General features: G+C 37.0%; 1 pseudogene; it reads right to left on the bottom strand.

Moving 5' to 3' along the window:
• Positions 1-6028: 6028 nt before the first annotated feature.
• On the bottom strand, positions 6029-11921 carry LOC131834611 (large ribosomal subunit protein uL15-like; annotated as a pseudogene).
• Positions 11922-20495: the final 8574 nt, after the last annotated feature.

The following is a 20495-nucleotide window of genomic DNA, read 5'->3' as shown; positions in this document are numbered from 1 at the left end:
TCTTTGAAATAATTGGTTTAATTTCTTTAGGATATAGACCCAGGAGTGGAATTGCTGGGTCATATGGTAGTTCTATTATTAATTTTTTTAGGATATCCTTACTGTTTTCCATAGTAGTTATACCAGTAAGCACTCCCACTGATGTGGGAATGTTTTCCTCCACATCTTTGCCAACATTTGTTATCTCTTGCCCTTTTTGATAACAGCCATCCTCACAGGTGTAAGGTGATAATCTCATTGTGGTTTTGATTTGCATTTCCCTGATGAGGGGTGATATTAAGCACCTTTTCATAGATCTACTGGCCATTTGTATGCCTTCTTTGAAAAAAAAAAAAAAAGTCTCTTCAGGCCCTTAGCTCATTTTTAATCATATTATTTGGTTTTTGGCTATTCAGTTGTATGAGTTCCACATATATTTTGGATATTAACCCCTTGTCAGATATATGGTTTGCAAATACTTTCTCCAATCCTGTAAATTCTCTTTTTGTTTTATGGATTGTTTCCTTTGTTGTGCAGAAGCTTTTTAGTTTGATGTTGTCCCATTTGTGTATTTTAGTTTTTGTTGCCTATACCTTTGGCATCATATCCAAAAATATCATTGACAAGACCAATGTCAAAGAACTTTTTTCTATGTTTTCTTCTAGGTTTATGGTTTCAGGTCTTACACTCAAGTCTTTAATCCATTTTCAGTTAACTTTTGTGAGTGGTGTAAGATGGGTATCCAGTTTCATTTTTAGGCATGTGGATAACCAGTTTTCCCAACACCATTTATTAAAGATATTACCCTTTCTCCATTTTTTTGTTCTTTTTTTTTTTTCAATTTGACAGAGAGAGATCACAAGTAGGCAGAGAGGCAGGCAGAGAGAGAGAGAAGAGGAAGCAGGCTCCCTGCGGAGCAGACAGCCCCAGGTGGGGCTCGATCCCAGTGTCCTGGGATCATGACCTGAGCCAAAAGCAGAGGCTTTAACCCACTGAGCCACCCAGGCGCCCCTCCATTTTTTGTTCTTGACACCCTTGTCAAACAGTGGCTGATAGTAAATCTATCTTTCATAGATTTACTTCTAGCCTCTCTATTTTGTTCCACTGGTATATGTGTATATTGTTATGCTAGTGACACAATGTTTTGTTTACTAAAACTTTGTAATACAATTTGAAATCAGAAAGTGATGCCACCAGCTTTGTTATTCTTTTTCAGGATGGCTTTGGCTACCTAGAATCTTTGTGATCCCATATGAATTTTAGAGTAGTTTTTTCTATCTCTGTGAAAATATACCATTAGAATTTTGATAGGGATTGCATTGATTCTATAGATTGACTTGGGTAATATAAGACTTTTAATTTCCTAATACAGTCCGTACTCATTATTCACAAATTCTGCATTTGCAAATTTGCTTATTCACTTGAATTTATTTATATTCCCTAAATCAGTATCTATCTGCATTGCTTTCTCAATCATTCATAGACAGTACAGAACAATGAAAAAATTGAGTCTCTAGTTGGCATATCTCCTAACTGAGGTTAAACAAGGAGATGCCCTGTCTTCTTATTTTAGCTCTCATACTGTAAATCAGTACTTTTTCACTTCCATTTAATACCTTTTTAAATTTTTGTGCATTTGGTTGGTGATTTTGCCATTTTAGTTTAGTTTAGTTTAGTTTTTACTTAAATCCCAGTTAGTTAACATACGGTGTGATATTAGTTTCAGGTATACAATTTAGTGATTCAACTTTCAAACAACATCCCGTGTTCCCTGCAGCAAGTGCTCTCCTCAATCCCCATCGTCCATCTAACCTTTCCTCCCACCCATCTCCCCTCTGGCAACCACCAAAATAAATTCCAAGTGAACTGAAGACTTAAATATGAGACAGAATTTTGCCATTTCAAATAATCACCAAGTGCAGTATCGATGTGCTGCTTAGTCTTTCTATGTGCGAGGGACTGATGTGCATTAACGGAGAAAGTATGTGCACTGGATAAGCTTTTTTCAGGCATAATTTATCATGAGAGTGCTGTTGACCATGAGTTCAATGTTAGTAATCAAGAATATATATTAATTTGGGTGTCTTCAAGCAGAAACGTGAATAAAATGAGGTTCTATATTGATCAGTTGTCAAAAATATCGTGACCAGAGGAACCTAACACTGTATTTCCCTTAGCAGCAATGTTCAGTATTTGTTAATTCAGTGTTTGCCATGACTTTATAGAACATAACTGCCATGAATAATGAGAATAAATATATAAAAAATTTTTTAAAAAAAAAAAAAAAACAAAGTATGAAATACAAGCTTTGGAAGAAACTTTTGAATGTAAAGCTTATAAAATGTCACCAGGGCTACCTTGCTAGATACAGTCTAGTTAAAAGAGTTTATAAAATAGCTACGTGTGTCCATGCTGCTAATCATGGATGCTTCTAAGGAATCAAAAAGAACATGTGTATAACTCCTCCCTTGATCTTGGTGCTCCCTTCCATTGGGCAGCATGATAGAGGGGTATCTTTCTAAGCAAAAGTTGCAATCCTCCTTGGCAATTACATCTTTGATCAAGAATGACAATACTAAGCCACCAGTAAAAATATATTACGTGTAATTCTTCAGGCATTAGCTCTGCTAGTGTAACTGGAAACTTGAGAGATTTTTCTTCATTTGTTTCTATTTTCAGGGATTTTGGAAAGGGAAGAGGACTTGAATTCAGAAGATTTATGTTTGGAATCTTTCCTCCACCACTTTCTAACTATAGTTATTCTATTAATCTGAGTCTCTCTCTCTTTTTTTTAATCTGAGTCTCTTTATGCAATATAGAGCAATATCATTGTCACAAGCCTATTGTCCACATAAGAGGAAATTATATGAGAGGATTCTGAGAACTATAAGGGTTATGTAATCATGCCATATCCAATCAAATCTAATCTAATGAAATACTTATGTCATAGTCCTAGCCAAAGGTCTAGCTTTGGTCTTCATCATTCCTGATTTGGCTAAAACATTTTACTCTATGATTAACTTCTTCCTGAAACAATCTCCCTTGTTTTTTAAGAGACTGCATCATCTCATTTTTATTTCACCCTTTTATCATTGTACTTTCTTGGCCTGTTCTAGAAAAATCATGATTTGGGGAAGGAAGAAGGATAAGGGGAAGAACAAAACTTCTGAGTCAGAAAACCCAAGTTCAAATGAGGCTCCTCTGGTATAGAACCTTATACAAGTTACTCTTTTGTTTCTACCTTTCTTCATTTGCAAATTTATACTAAAAAATATGTATCTTATAGGATTCTTCTGAGTGTTAGAGAGGTAAAAGAAATGATTATGTTCCCTATGAGATGACTAAGCTGAATCACACCCTGTGCTATATTCTGGTTTATCTCAGTCACTACTAGCAGGCCAGCCTCCCTGTGCATTAATTGGATTCCTACTCTAATTTGGATCTGTACATCCCCTAGTCTAACTAAGCTTCCACATCTTGTCAACACTCAACTCTTGTACTGTGCCCTCTGACACTGCTGGTTTGTCACCATCAATAAACTCAGTATTCTCAACCTCCTCTCTATTAGTTCTCTTCACCATCAGATCCAGCTTACCTTGCATGCCTCTCAATTAATGGCTTTTTCTTCCACTCATGGGGAGGAATTAAATATTCTCTCTGCCCTGTATTGCTTCTTCCAACTTCCCCAAATGTGATAGCTACTTCCAAGTACATGTTATAAGACTCTGATATGTGATAATCCCTCCTTGTTGCAAATGTCTATCATCTTCCAGGTCACTCCCTCTCATTTAGTGACTACTTTATCATCTTTCTCTTTACCACTATATTATGTTAGGTGATTTCAATACCGACTTAACACTTGGGTACTTAGTTCATTGACCTTCCACACATTCCATGTTATTCCTGTGCTGTAACCTTGAACCACGCTTAACTATGTAATGTTTCCCAAATATGCCATATGCCTTCCAGTCTCAGAATATTTGCTTAAGCTCTGTTTATGGAGCACATCTTTTTTCATCTCTAACCAATTTCTACTTATCGTTCACTGCTGCCCTAAATGTCATTTTTCCGTATGTAGTCTTTCTTGAACATTTAATTGGCTGTGAACGTTCCTTTCTTAAAATCCTGTGTCATAATTATTAGAGTTAGCCTTAAATTATACTCTTCTGCATTCTTGCCTTATCCTATGCCCTATGCAGATGCTTATTATTACTATGGTAAGCTTTTAGATGGCAGCAGGAGCTACATTTTACCAACAGTGGCCTTCCTTGATAAATCCAATACAGCCATTTTTAAAATATATGCTCAAAAATCCATGTTTAATTAAAGAATTATAACTACAATATTATTAATAATTAAAATGTGCTTAATCTTAGGGTGCCTGGGTGGCTCAGTCAGGTAAGCATTGCGATCTTGATTTTGACTTCAGTCTGCTCTCAGGGTCTTGAGATAGAGCCCTGTATTGGGCTCCACACTCAGCAGGGAGTCTGATTGAGATACTCTCTCTCCCTCTCCCACTGTCCCCACAATACTCCCATCTGTAATACAAATAAATAAATCTTTTAAAAAATGTTTTTAAGGGGCACCTGGGTGGCTCAGTGGGTTAAAAAAGCCTCTGCCTTCAGCTCAGGTCATGATCTCAGGGTCCTGGGATCGAGCCCCTCGTTGGGCTCTCTGCTCAGTGGGGAGCCTGCTTCCCTTCCTCTCTCTCTGCCTGCCTCTCTGCCTACTTGTGGTATCTGTCTGTCAAATAAATAAAATGTTTTTAATCTGCTTGTTTCCATAAAGAATATGGTGTCAGGCAAAGGGCTAGAATAGCATCTTTTTTGGATTCTGAGTGCTATAACAGTGCTTTTAATTCAATCAATTTTTGTTAAATTGATAGATTCTGTTCTGTTTTTTTGGTCAGAGTTTTCCATGCTTAGCACATTTGAGGTGAGATATGTCCACACAAGAGGGAAATAATCTGCAAAAGTCTTATATGAAAACAATAATCCTGAGTAAAAGTGGTGACAATTCTCTAAGTCATAATTCAAAACCTTGACTAATTAAAAGAATCATCTGCAAAATATTGGAAAAAATATAAATGCCTAAATGGCATCCCCACACACAAATTAGAATTTCTGCAAGTGAAACCAGCCACTTGATTTATACTTTGGGGATGAGATCAATTTTGGAAATTAGGTATGGCCCAGAGCTGGGTCCCTTTCTTACCAGCATATTTGACCTCTAAATGCCATCCAAAGTGATTATGTATATATATATTTTAAATTTTTTAATTAAAATCTGAGTGTGTGTCATCTATGCATTGAATAAGAATCTAGGAAATATAATTGAGACAGAATAGTTGGACAAATCTATAAGTCAGTGATTATTACAGGTAAGTATTTTAAAGGTGGATAATTTAATATGGACCTACTTCATTTAAAATATATTTATATAATATTTATAATACATTTTTGGTATATGAAAAAAGAATTTCCAAGTTAGTGTGTTTTCTAAGATTGGCGAATACAAAAAAAAAAAAACAAACAAAAAAAAACCCTAAGAAATGTTAGTTCGTATGTATTTGATACTGCCTGTTCTTGGCTTGTATAATTGTGTCATATAAATAGGTCCAAGCCAAGTCAAGAGAGTTTAGCAATGTAAAAGTACCCTGAGAGCTCAGAAAGATCATATAAAGTCACAAAACATAGCCAACTGAACTTTGTCAATTGTGGGGTTAATCACAGTGGAATAACACTTTTACTTAGCTAATCCATGTCGCTTCCATTTTCAGAGAAAACTGATAAGCCACACCTTGTTCTCAGAAAAGATTTAATAACTAAGAACTGGAATGACACTGAAAAGCCAAGTTGTATTTCTCATATTAAAATTAAAAGCATAGAACAAGGGGCAAAAACACTAGGGTTTGTTGAATCAACTGTCTAAATTCTTGTATTAATTCTACCACTGAATTGCTCTAGGGAAAACAAAAGCTCTCTTTTTAAATACGTCTGTTTTAAACACTGGCAATATTATTTATCTAAATAGTAATTAATAATAACAATTAAAGACAAGGGTGAACTCGTGCTTCATATGTGGTAGGTGTAGAGAACTCCGACCTACAAAACAGACCAGAAATCATTCATTCAACAAAAATAATCTGAGCATCAAAGCACCACAAGAGGCACTCAGAAGAAAAAAAAAAAGAAAAAAAGACTACCCCTAGCACTTTAGATTCATGATCTAACACAGAAGGAAGAAATATTAAGAGATAAAAAATGAATATATCTATAAGCCATCTATGGTATAATCATCTGACATGAGATGAGTTCTTGGCAGGCTTTTGTAGCCGTAAGAAACTTTAAGGAAGGGACGCCTGGGTGGCTCAGTTGGTTAAGCAGCTGCCTTTGGCTCAGGTCATGGTCCCGGTGTCCTGGGATCGAGTCCCACATCAGGCTCCTTGCTTGGCGGGGAACCTGCTTCTCCCTCTGCCTGCCATTCTGTCTGCCTGTGCTTGCTCTCTCTCCCTTTCTCTCTGACAAATAAATAAATTAAAAAAAAAAAAAAGAAAGAAAGAAACTTTAAGGAAGAAAATTTAGTTGGGCTTGAATAATAAATGGAGAGATGATGAGCTGTGGAAAGCATGCTAAGTTGTGTTCAGAAATAATAAACACCATTTTTTGGAAATCACAAGACTTTGGGTCAATTGAGATCTTTGAAAGCTGGTTAACCATTTTGTACCTCAGGTTTCTCATCTGAGAAATGGGAACAACAGTAATACCTACCTATGTCTTATAATTATGGGAAGAATCAAATGAAATAATGCCAGCAGAAGTGATCTGGAAACTGCAAAGCGCCATGAATATGATACAGTCTTAAATATGTTAATAAAAAACAATAAATAACTCATCACACACACAAAAAAAGTACACTTTCAGTTCGGAAAATGATGTAAGTGAAGACCCAGAGGCCCCTGGTGTGTGGACAACTCGCCTTATTTGTTCATTGCTGGTGAAGCAGAGTTTTTAAATGGGCCCTTTAGGGGTGTCTGGATGTCAGTAAAACATCATGCTCAGCGTAGGAATCTGCTTAAGATTCTCTCTCCCTTTCCCTCTGCCCCTCCCTCTCACACACATACACACACACACTCTCTCTCTCTCTCTCTATATATATATATATATATCTCACTCTCTCAAATAAGTATATAAATCTTTTAAAAAAAAATTTTTTTTTTAAAAAATGGGTACTTTGGTACTCCCCATACCTGATCTTCCTACTTCCTTTACTTTCTCCCTGAATGACTCGTCTTCACACTTCTTTTATTTAAAAATGCATCCTTAATTCAGTAACTACATCATATTTAATTTTGCAAAAAAGTTCCTCATCTGAATCTTTGCCTATTCTGTGAAAAGGACTAGCAGGGTTAGACATTAAATGAGAAATGATTCAAATGGAAAATTCAGGTAATATTACTTCTTTTTTTTTACTCCAGGGTAATAAAATACCCAGAGCTGTGTTTCAGGAATTTGTGTTCTGCAACAAAATTTTAATAATAAATCATATCTACAAAATTATGGAATTAAAAAAATTTCATGAGAATCTACCCTAATCCTTGCATTTTACAGAGGAAATAACCAGGCTACAGAAACATTAAGGCAATAAAGTATTCAGTAAACACATGGGCTTTGGAATGAGACTGTCAAGACTAAATTTAACTTTTAATAGCAATGGCTTCTGTGTGATTCTCTGATTCTCAGTCAACTCCTCTGTAAGATGGAGATAATTACAGTACATATCTGGTAGAGTAATTGAGATGGTTAAATAATCTAAAGTATATAAAGCCCTTACCACAATACCTGACCTAGAGTAGCTGCTCAATAAAAGTTGTTATTATTACTACTGTCAGCCACAGCCTTGTTATCCAGGTCTAGGCAGAGGTTACACTCAAACTGAGGTCTCGTGAATCCTATTTCAGTATTCTTTCGCTTTAGTTTCAAGGTATTGCACAGAATTTTAAGTAAATGCTACTGCGCACGAGAAGGGTTTGAAGAATGCCTTCTCCCTGAGTACTTCCCTCAACACTGGAGAGTCTGTTTTCATGAACATCACCATATATGTGCTTTCTGTAAGCCTGCTCTTCCACAGCCAATTAGGATGAATGTCCTGATGAAAAGGCAATGGTACTTCTTCATCACAAGTGCAAATAGCACGATTACAGGGCTGATACGATTAAATACACAATCTTTTGAAAATAAATTGAAGCTGACATTTTTCACTAGCCTGGATGTCTGTGGCACAGTGGTTCCCTAATCCTCCCATAGCCTTCACATGGTAACAATGATAACTCTCTTGGCTCAGTGCTATACAGTTTTTAGAAAAGCCTTCACTCACATCTTCCCATGTGATTCACACACGCGGCTGTGCATTAGAAAGACAAGGTATTACGACCTCGTTTTGTAGATGAGGACAATAAAGCTAAGGAGTGACATACTTGAGGTGACCCAGTTGGTAAGCAGCTGAGCCTGTCTACTCAAACCCAGATATTCTGTCTTCAAGTGCACATGAAGTGCATATGTGCTCTTCCTGCTTCAGAAAGCACAGTGCCCTCAGCTTGATTACTTACAACATAGAGTGATTTTTATCTTCAGATCAGGTTCAAATACAAAAGAATTCTTAGAGTAACTGAAATGCACTGCCATCTTATGAAATAAGTTGGTAAACCTACAGAAACATCAGTCTGGTTTTCTGGAGGGTCAGTAGTTGCTCTGCTGCCAGGGAGAATTAGGTACCTATGAAGTTAGAGCTGAGAATCTTTGTGCTTAGAAGCATACGAAGTAAACTTGCCGGTGGTAAAAGAAGAAACCTGACAGAGCAAGCAAGCAATGGTCATCTTTCTAAGTTGTTATCAAGACTTCTGTGCAACATCTGATTCTGCAATCTGTCATTGCTCAAAGCCAAGAAATGAAGAGATAGTGGGAGTCAAGTTCTTTGTAGAAAGCAGTGCAGTTGTTGGGGGCTTTGTTCCCTTCCTTTTGCCAAGTGGGATGGGACTCTGGCAGCAACACTTTGAATAAATCCTAAAAACAGTTCTAAGGGCCAAGAAATTACTTCATAAGGGAGAGGGAGGGAGAAAGGGAAGGAGGCGCTGGATCCCTGGAGCAATCAATTTCTGTGCTGGACTATGAGACCTGATTATCTTTATCTGATTTTTCCAACTTCAAATGCTATTGATCACAAAATACCCCGCATCTTAAAGATCTGTGACTCACTTTTGAACCTGGTGACCTGTTTCTACGTACTGGTTGTTCAATTTCAATTTCCCCGCAAGTAATCCAGCATGCGTTAGCTCCACTTTCCCTAAGAGTACTATCTTGTCTTTTGTTAAGTAGCACTGGCTTCATTTTTTAATTCCTCAATTCTAATTCACCTTTGAATATCCAGATAAAATAATCACAGAAGATTATAGGGGGAAAATGTTGAATTTAGTATAGGGAGACTTGAATTGAGGTCCTGGCTTTGTTATTCATTAAAAGTACAGGTGTATCAAGCTTGATTGTATCAGGCTAATTTTACTCCTCAGGAGCTCAGTTTTCTTCTTTGTTCAAAAAAAAATGTTTATTTCTAATTTCTAAGCCTTTAATAGTTTCTATAATTCTATGATCTTCTGACTTCCAAACAATCCTCAGGAATTCTTATGTTGCCAAACTGAGGTAGTATTTCTAAGTATAATCTCTCCTTGCACTCTGAAAGGAGAGTAAAAGGATCTAGAGTCTACAGAACATATAGCTAAAGCCATGTTTTGTTTCAAAGTATTCCAATCCAGGTGAATCAAATAAACAGAAACAAAGTCAATGAATATGTTATGCATATGTTCATATCTTGTTTTAACTCACAACTAGGAAGAATGTATAAAACAATAAGGAAAATTACAATATAAAAAAATTAAAATAAGAAAATTGTGAATAGAACAGAAGGTCAAGACCATAAGGAAAGGCAGAACAAAAACATGTATAGCTTGATAAAGTCTATATTGTCATTAACATTGACATTCATGTCCATCCTCACACTGTGTTCCCCATGCTTAAAGATCACACGTTTTTCTATGAGGTAGTGAAACTATATTTATTATATTCAAAGTCATATATTTTCAAGTATTTCTGGTCTTTTCTTACAAAAAATATATCTCAATCAAGAAAAGCCCTGTCATGCCATGTATTTCTTAGGTCTTTCTAAGATCATACTTAACCATTGGACAATTCTGCATAGCTTGTGAAAATAATGTATTCTCTATACCTTTTAATGTATATATATCTGATCCACACTGAAAAAGATTTTAAATCCAAGGTCTGGATCTTTACTAAGTTGTTTTTAAAAATATAACTCCTAAATGACATTATTGTTTGATTCTTTTGACTGTACTAACAATCCAGAAGACACAAATCAAGTAAAAGCTTGATGGCCATCTGGTGGAGATCTTACAGAAGGTGTTCATACTTTGGGCAGGGTCTGGCTTCTTTTCATAAAAGTTGGTGAAAACTTGGTGTGAACTTCAACCCTGTGGACCAGTTCTCAGGCATGATGAGATAGAATCGAGGAGGCCTGGCTGGATCAGATATGTTTTGCAGAGCACTGGACAACAGATGTAAGCCAAGGAGTAAGCACTAGTATTATCTCAGGGACTACCAGTCACTACCAAAGGAGTATTATAAAACAGAATACTCAAGAAGCAAATGTAATGATACAGGAAAGAAAGCAAAAAGTCAGGAACTAAAGGAATCATGAACTGGTCAGAAATCAGAGTGGAAGACAGGATAACAGTGAAATATTTATGATATTGCTATCTTGGCTGTGAATGAAGGAATCAAGGATGCCAAAATCCTTTTTTTTTTTTTTAAATATTGAATGATAGGTAGATTAGTCAGCTTAAAGAAGGATTCAGTTGTCTGTTTGCCACTGTAGCTATCCAGTAGAGATGACAAAAATGTCAAATCCTCTTAAGATGTTCTAAACTGTCTGAGGTCACCTTGGTACCATTTTTCTGGGAAAATAAAAGGAAAAGGCATCTCAGACCCTTCAATAATTTAAGTGTAGATTATCTACAGAGGTATAGCCATTTTTGTCAAATTTTGTTTCCAGAGACCGTTCATACATCTCTTCCATTTTTCCACATCTTGGGCACAGAGGCACTTTCTATAATTTTTCCAGACTATCTTTTCATGGGGATTTGTAAAACGAAGAACCTTGAAAGATGAAGACCATGTTTCCCAAAGCAAAGGGTAAGTTTGCCTACTGTCTTGTATAATAAAATGCATGTTTATCGTCAGAGTAAAAGACAGTTACAGTAAATAGTTACACGTATTATAAAAGATTCAGGTTCCCTAATCTCAAGATACCTCTAGTTTAACACCAGCTGCTACAAGGACAGGCATTACCCAATCTTTGCACTGTTTTGTGGGAACTGAGGTTTGGGGAACGAGCACAAGAAAATGCTGATACTCTGACTACTTCCTGCGCACACACACACACACACACACACACACACACACACTTTATCATCTCAGCTCTCTTACTGAAGAATTTGGCTTTCATGATGATAGGCTGTTTTGGGAGCTTTCCCTTTCCCAAAACCTTATAGTAGTTTGATCATACCGTATCTATGATAGGAGTGGCTCCAGTCTTGTTTTTGGCAGCATTAACCTGTGTCTGCTCACTGACCAAGGTCCACATTTATCCAGGTTGACAGTTGGGCAGAAGCTCTGGTTCCTCTTAAAGTAGTAATGCCTCATACCAGTTCTACCAGAGCAATCTGAGGGATATTTGTCAAAGTCGATCCTGGGGTAATGCATGCCACCAGCATTACCTCAGCATCCTGGCTTCTTCTGGTGCTTGCCAGTGTCCCTGCGTCCTTGGCTCACATGACCCCAAAGTTTCTGGATCTTCTTCAGTCTGGATGGCATATTGGCAGTCCAAACAAAAGCATTTAATTCATTTTTTAGTGTTATCAGCCTTTTATGTGGATTGGGGCAGTCACCTTGAAATACGGTTTGAGAAAGATGCAAATGGAGAGGATGAAGGGTCATGATATGTAAATATGAAAGAAACAAGATGTAGGTATTTAAGTTGAATGTCAGGCAAATGGGCAAAAGGGTAAGCTCCAGAGAAATCCAGAAGAGGCAGAAGTCACAGAGCCAGTGGTGACCTGAGGCAGACATACTAGTATATCCCAAGTTTAGATTATTGTGTTTATTTAGATTATTATCACTTTAATGTTCCAAACAACTCGACCAATACAAATATACCACCCTATTCATTTGAGCAAATCTTTGCCAACACTCAGAAAGTTTCAATTTAAACACATCACACATCTGTTTATATTCAGTAGAGAAATCTGAGAATTTTCATCAGGATATACAAAAATTGAGTCTGGAAGTTTGTGGTCTAACAAGTCCTCCTACTCAAAAGCAAAGGCATTATCGCCAAAAAGGCTGTTTGAGCACAAAACAAAAGGACTAAGTTTTCAGAGATGATGGGAAATACTGTGCCCATCCCAACTTATCCATGTTAAGAACCAAGCTATCCTTCTGGCTACACCAAATTGGCCAAGACCAGATTTATGTGCTTACTTAACTTGGTATCACAAAAAAGATGAAATGCTTAATAATTATATATTGGAATTCACAGTTTTTATTTTCTTCAAGACCTCATGATAGGGCCCTGGGTAATAAGCAGGATTCTTCTTTCTATCAAAGTAAAATTTCCCCTAGAATTTACATTTTTTTTCAAAGACTTATTTGAGAGAGAGAGAGAGAGAGAGAGCAGTGGGAGCAGGGAGAGGGAGAAAGAGAAACACAGACACTCTGCTAAGGGCAAACCCAGCCATGGGGCTTGATCTCACAACCTTGAGATTATGACCTAAGCCAAAAATCAAGAATCGGAAGCTAAACCAACTGAGTCATCCAGGTGCCCCTAGAATTTACATTTTAAGCTAATTTCCTTTTTAGTTTATATTTTTCACTCTCTCCTATTCATGAAATAAAAGTCATTGATCACCTACTCTCCCTATATGTAAATAGTTTTTTAAAATATTTTATTTATTTATTTGACAGAGCGAGAGAAGGAGCAAGCAAGAGGAGTGGGAGACGGAGAAGAAGGCTTCCCAGCAAGCCGGGAACTGGATGTGGGGCTCCCTCCCAGGATCCTGGGATCATGGCCTGAGCTAAAGGCAGACACTTAATGACTGAGCCACCCAGGCACCCCGATCACCTATTATATTTAAGGCACTTTACTCACCACAGAGTACCAAATGATGAATAAAACAAAATCCCTGCCCTAAAGGAACTTAAAGCAGGCAGTTATCTTTGGAAACAGACCATCATAGAAGCACACTCAGATTGCCACTCCAACAAAAATATTTAGGTTGTTAATTGGTTTAACTTACTACATTTATTAAATGATTTGACCTATCAAAATAAAGTTTATAAATATTATATTTACATAAAATATATTTATATGTATTTACATATATATGTGTTACTATACTTCTGCAAAGTTGAAAGTGAAGCAGAATTACAAGTGGCCAGACTCATTCTTGTAATCTACTTTTATTAAATTGTAAGGTACCAGAAATTTTTAAGAACTAGCCTATATTAAAAAATAATAGCAGTAATAACTTAAAGTTTTTCTATAACCACCATGATCCTCATTCTCCAGTTAAGCATCCAGCACTTTGACTTGGTCACTCTTTTCTGCCTGCGTAGAGGTGCTGCTAAGTTACTCCCATCTGTGAATATACTGCCATCATAAGGTTTGTATTTTTGAGAAACTGAATCCAGGGAAAGTAATCCAAGGGAAGTTTCAGATAGCATGGTCAAGGTAGACAATATACATGTAGAAGACTCTTCCTACAGCTCTCAAACAGCATCAGGCACTCCTCTGATTTATTTATTATTGGGGTTCATTCTCATGAAAGCCGCTTCTGCTACTGCACACAGGATAATTAGGACATTGCTCTATCAGGTCCTAGGCAAACAGCAACCAAGAAATATGCATAGATCTATTTGGTGATCCCAGGCCACATGGATAAAAATGGAAATATCACATTCTAGAGTATACCACTATCCTATTGTTCTCTGCTTCAGACAGTAAAACCACCGTATATCATTCATATGTGGTCTGCACTTATTATCTGGCATTGCCCTCGATAGAAAGAAACTGAGTGAATGAGATCTAAATACAAACATCTAATTTTTACCATTCATTGCAACTCTAGCCCCCTCCAAATTTTTGTGAGAACTAAGACACATAGTCTTTAACCAAATTAGGTCTCTGATCCCTTTACCTAACTTTCCTCTCCTAGAATGTTAGCTACCTCCCCCCACCGCCAACATACATTGTTTCAGTTGCTTCCGTACACAACTTGCACCCCTACCGTGTCATATTTTCATTATGTTTTTTCCATTTCATGGTCCCTGGTCCTTTCGTAGTGCCTGTCTAGAAGGTATCCAAACTTTTATCAAGGCAACAAGTCTACCTTTTTCCTTCTTAACAACCAAGAGATAGAAAGGAAATCACTTATTGTAAAAATTGTGACCCCCTACAAATTTCTGGTTTCTGGCCTCAGTGGGGCTTGTAATGTCTCATTTGAGCCCGAGTCTTTATTCTTGCTTCCTATTCTCTCCTGTTGGAGATTCCAAGTTTTCAGTTCTTTCCTCAAGCTCTATGCTCTGTTGCACTTGCCACAGCCCAAACAGAAGCTTTCTTCCAGTTAGGCAGTTAACTTCCCTACCTTGTCCTTAATTGCACATTCAAAGTAAGCCTCCTGAAATATGATCCTTCCCTCTCTTTCCTTCGTTACTGTTCTGGAGAAATCAGTGATAATTTCTTTCCTGGAACACTGCACATTCTAACTGATCTCCCTGCCCATAGTTTCCTGCTTTTCCATATCGTGTGCTCCCTTGCATACAACATTCATTCACTCTAATCCTACTTCCATATGCTGGTAACTTCCAAACCCTGTCCTGACTGATCTCCTAAACCACAGATCCACAGTTACAACTACCTTCTGAATATCTCCAAATGGACATTCAGTGGACTTGGTATGCTTAACATGTCAAAAACTAAAATTTTAAATTTCCTGCCCTATAACCTACTTCTCCCTGAACTGTTACTAAATCAACAGCGCAAGTTAGAATCTGTTAGCCACTGTCAGCCCCTTCTTATTCACCAGTCTCCCCAGACATCACAAATAAATGACTGCTAAGCATTGTCACTGTACCACCCAACTATCTTTTCAATCTTTCTTCTTCTCTTAAATCCTCTTACTAGTTAATGTTCAAATCTTGTTCACTTGGGGTTAAAGTAATGAATGTCGCCTACTAACAACGCTTGTTTCCCCAGCCTGACTCCCTGATACCAAAGCATTATTGCTAAAACATACATACATAATTCAGTATGAAAAGCCTGGAAGTGTCTAATAAATCTTACTATTCACCATCTAAAAGAAAGGAAAAGATGACATAAGCCTGGAAATTAAGACTAACAGTAAACTAATGCCAGAATTTAGGAAGCATTTGGGAAGAATCCTCACTAAATGCAAAGTCAGTGACACTGCCCACCATAAAGAGGAAATGATGTACATTTGTACTTACCATATATCAAGTACTATAGTAGGAGCTTAGGTAAGAAATCAATTCATCACAACTCACTGGATCAGAAGTGTACTCTCCAGAAGCAATATTGCCCTCACCATAGGTATAGGTTCTCAAATCAGGCAGAGGGCTTTTTCCTATTTTCACTTTCCAACGCACCACTTGGAGTTCCCTTTCTACATCTAGTCTAATCCTGAAAACTCTAGGGAACTGGATAGGGAATAGAGTGTGGTCACAGTAGTAATGGCACATTTATTTCTAGAAAGTATACTTCTTACAAGTGAGTCATTACAGTTTAGGTAGAGATTTGTGAAAGCAGGATATATTGAGGATTGTAGTTTTTTAAAGGTAAGTATGTGCTCAAAATGACATAGCAGGCAATAGAATGAAAAGGAAAATCATATCCTAGATAGTGACATTAGATTAACAGTTGCAGATGGTAAAAACTGAGAACAAATTCTCAAAGTGACCAATCAGTCACTACAGCCGTAAGTCTGAGAAGTAAACTCAACCATCACTAAAGTCAACAGGCTCTGAACCCAAAGAGCAAGACACAATCTGTAGGCAAACACCAAGAGTGAATAAATCAAAAACTAAAACAAAACTAAAGAAAGGAAGCTGGACTTCTGGAAAAAGAAGAAATGGCACCTGAGAAAGGTGACACCAAATGTAAGGTCCAAGGGAAGGAAGAGGACTTTGAAAAAAATAATTGAATATGTGTATATTTGGTATTCTAATAAGGAGATGAAGTTAGAACTTTAAGAATAGAAGAGAAAGCCAAAACACCAGCAGAATCACAAATCAAAGATATAGGTCAGATAAGGAAGAATTATTCTTCTCAGGCTAAAAAATTCAGTAACATTTAAAATGTACACTGAAAGATGTGATGATAGTAACACTGTGTGATGTGAAACCAGTGACATAGTGGACATACTTGAAATATCCCAAAATACTGTGGAAAAAGAAAAAAAAACTAAATGGTGGATATTTGAATAAGATAAAAGAAAAATTTAAATATGCAACAATAGTTAACACTTACAAAGCATCTTTTAAAGCACTTTACATGCATTCTACCCACTTAATTCTCTCAATACTCCATCCTCATATTTATAAATACAGAAACTGGGAAAAATAACTAACCTAAGCTCACAAAGCTAATAGGGAGAGAATTACAACCAAGACCATCAGACATCCTCAGCTATTAGTCATTACACTATAATAGCTCTCAAAAAGAGTATCTAGAAGAAAAGAAATAGTCAAATAAAAGAGAGAATTTAACTAATAAAGGATTTGAAAAGTACATTATAGATTTATTATCCATAAAGGTAAAAATAACTAATAAGGGATTTGAAAAGTTACATTATAGATTTATTATCCATAAAAGTCAAAATAACCTAGACAAAAATCTTACATGATGACTATAAAGATAAAGAATCAGGGGCACCTGGGTGGCTCAGTGGGTTAAGCCGCTGCCTTCGGCTCAGGTCATGATCTCAGGGTCCTGGGGTCGAGTCCCGCATCGGGCTCTCTGCTCAGCAGGGAGCCTGCTTCCCCTCTCTCTCTCTGTCTGCCTCTCCAAGTCTACTTGTGATTTCTCTCTATCAAATAAATAAAATCTTTAAAAAAAAAAAAAAAAAAAAAAAAAGAATCACTGACACAGCATATTCCCCCCTGTAATAATAGTTGGCAAAAAGAGTTGAGAGAAAACTTTTTGTCCCAATAGTTTAATATTCAGCCAAGTTATTATTCATCTATGAAGGCAACGGAAGATATTCAAATATTCAGAAACTTCCCTCCTTTACAACACTTTTGAAAAGAACACACATACTCAAGAAATGTTTGCATTACACAGTTAAATGAGGAAAGCAGCTTATAAAACAATAGGCATTTTGTAAGCCATTTTTTGAAAGAAAAAAGTATCTTTGCAAATATATTCATAAAAAAATATTTATAAACTTTCATGGAAAACGTTATCATGTAAGAAAGGGTTTTTTTAATTTTCCATATTTGGAGTATGCAATTGTTTATGCCATAAGAATAATGAAAGTTAAAAAATGTTTTTGGAAACAGATTAATAAAAGTTAGGGAATCATAATATTAAAAATCATGATGAAGCACTGAACTCTGGCTCCATGCTGGTTGGGGAGTCTGCTTGAGATTCTCTCTCTCGCTCTCTGCCCCTCCCTCTGCTCCTTTGTGTGTGTGCTCTTTCTTTCTCTCTAAAAATACATAAATAAATCTTTTACAAAAATAAAAAGAATGAGAATGAACACTATATACTGGCATAGAACACTGTTCAAAATTTATAGTTTTATGAAGAAATCAAATCTCAGGAAAATACATATAAAATTATTCCATTTATTTTAAAAAAAACTTTACAAAGCAAAAAGATACATATTATTATCTGCCTTAAGTACATGAAAGTGTCTATTAAAAATCTTGAAAAGTAGAGAAAGAATGGGAATTATTTTTTTTAATTCCTACATTTTATAGTTCTCTGTGGGATTTATTCTAAAATAAAAATATATCTGCCAAAACCCAGGTTTCCTAAAACAAAGAGGCGAAGGGAAAGCTTGGTTCTTAATGTTTGACTGAAGGGAAGAGTGCAGTCAATGGCTGTAGGAGGGAGAAAAGCCAGAAAATGAGGCCGGGAAGTAAGGAAAGCAAAAACAACATGGGGCAGTAAGGAGCTGGCACAGCTTCCCGGGAAAGCATAGCTGGGGACAGGTCCTGGCAGGCCACATAGAACATCTGCACCTTGGAACAGAGGGAGGTGGGCTGGGGAGTAGACTACAGAATCAGCTCTCTCTCATCTCCTATTCCTCAGTGGTCCACTTTTCCCCCACAAGTTAACTCCCCGGAATTTCTGGGTTGTGTTACTCACTGCATGTGAAGAATCTTTGGGAGAGACAGATCTCATGTGCAGTACTCAGTGCTCATCTGAATGCAGAACCCATGGGAAAGACAGACTGGTCAAATATTTGGTGGACTCGAGCCTGGTATAGATACTGCCACAGGTCTCCCCTCATCAGGTACTGTAAAGACCAACTTTCTGCCAGGGAAACCTGAGACAGTAAGTGTTATTTGGGAATAAGGTGACTCCACGGAGTCATGGAGATCTCCACTGAACAAGTGCCCAAGACCCCAGGAAACAGATGGGGCCACGTGAATACAGGAAGGTATGTGAATGCTTAATTCCACCGTCAGTATATTAAATTACGTAAATGTGCTAATTATAGAATTAAAAATGAGTAAACAGATAAAAGCTATTAATACGTTTTTACATTCTCTGTTAAGGGAAATAAACCAAAGACAGAAGAAAGAAAAGAAGAGAGAAAAGACGATGATGACACAGTCTAAAATCCTGAAATACTGACAGAAGATCAATTCTATGATAAGATTTAAGTCCTCTCTATTAATATTGGCCATATATATGCTATGCTTTACCACCACTTATAATCATTACCATTGGCGTAAGGAGCCAGCCTGAAATTGAAATCAGTTTGGAAGCCAAGAAAAAAGAATGATACCGACTATGCCATAAGGACAGACAGTCAGCTGCTTCTTAGTGTCACACTGGCTTTCCTCTGTAATTTTAAAGGCACACCTCAGACTGTGAGAGAAATTGCCAAAGATACAGAAACTAAGACTCTAAAATCATAGATGATACTAATTATCTCTATTATGAAATTCTGCTCAAAGTTTTCTTGTAAAAAATAAAAATTTTTGTTTTCTGTCCCATCAGGAGCTTAATTTCATATGGAAACATCTTCATTCTACAATGAAGATTTAGAAATTAAGCTGGGAAATTTTTTCAAATTGTCTACAGTCTATGTTTCTGTTAGATTTCACATTCCATACTACTCAGTTCAATGCAACTCAAAAAAAAAAAGCCGTTGAATGGAACATGGATCCAAGGGACAGAGCTAAAATCCAGGCTGCCATAAACTCCTTCCAGAGCTCATCTTTGCAATGACATCTATTCCCTCTCTAACACTGTATTTCTCTTTGACCTTTAACATCAATCTGTTTGACACTTCTCACTCTGTGACTGGTCAATGACCCTACTTTGCTATGCAACCTCTAACAATAAGATTCTATTTTCAGGTATATATTTTGGATAAGGATAAAGACATCTTAGCCCAATCACAGCAGTCCAGAAAGGCATGAAGGGTTAAGGGAAGGAAAAATGAAGCAACCTGGCAAGAGCTCTGCCCCCAGGCCTGAGCTGAGCTGAGAGGTAAGGAAGCCACAACTAAACCAAAAAGATTCAACATCACTGGAAGGAAGAACTCTCTGCCCACACCTGCTGGTAAAACCATATATGTTCATGGCATGATGATATGAAAGACATGATAATGCACAAGGAGTTTCGGCTCAAAAATCTCAACCCTGCTCCTCGGCATTGTATCATCAGGGATTTATGCCTTTGCAATTACCCAAGCTAACACCCAAAAGTACTAGAATGCCAGCCACTTGAAAAAGAAATACAGAAAAGCTAAATATAGTATGAAAAGTTGGCAATAAAAAAGGCCACAGAGAGTGTAAGTAACTGTAAGTAAAAAAAAAAAAAAAAAAAAAAAAACCAAGACAGGGGCACCTGGTTAGCTCAGTCAGATGACTGAGTGTCTGCCTTCAGCTCAAGGGCCCTGGGATTGAGCCCCACATTGGGCTCCCTGCTCAGTGAAAAGCCTACTTCTCCCTCTCCCTCTGCTTCTTCCCATGCTTTCTCTGTCAAACAAACCAATTAAAAAAAAAAAAAAAGACAACTATTTCACATATGTCACTTTTTTCCCTGAATTTTCGGTACTTGGTTAGGAAAAAGGAGCAGTGAGAGTCAAAGGAAACAAAGTATGCATTGGGTACCTCGTCTGCAAATGCCTT

Source organism: Mustela lutreola, chromosome 6 (genome assembly GCF_030435805.1).
Source record: "Mustela lutreola isolate mMusLut2 chromosome 6, mMusLut2.pri, whole genome shotgun sequence".
NCBI lineage: Eukaryota > Metazoa > Chordata > Mammalia > Carnivora > Mustelidae > Mustela > Mustela lutreola.
Note: the sequence above shows the minus strand (reverse complement) of the source record. Positions and strands in the feature narration are given on the sequence as shown.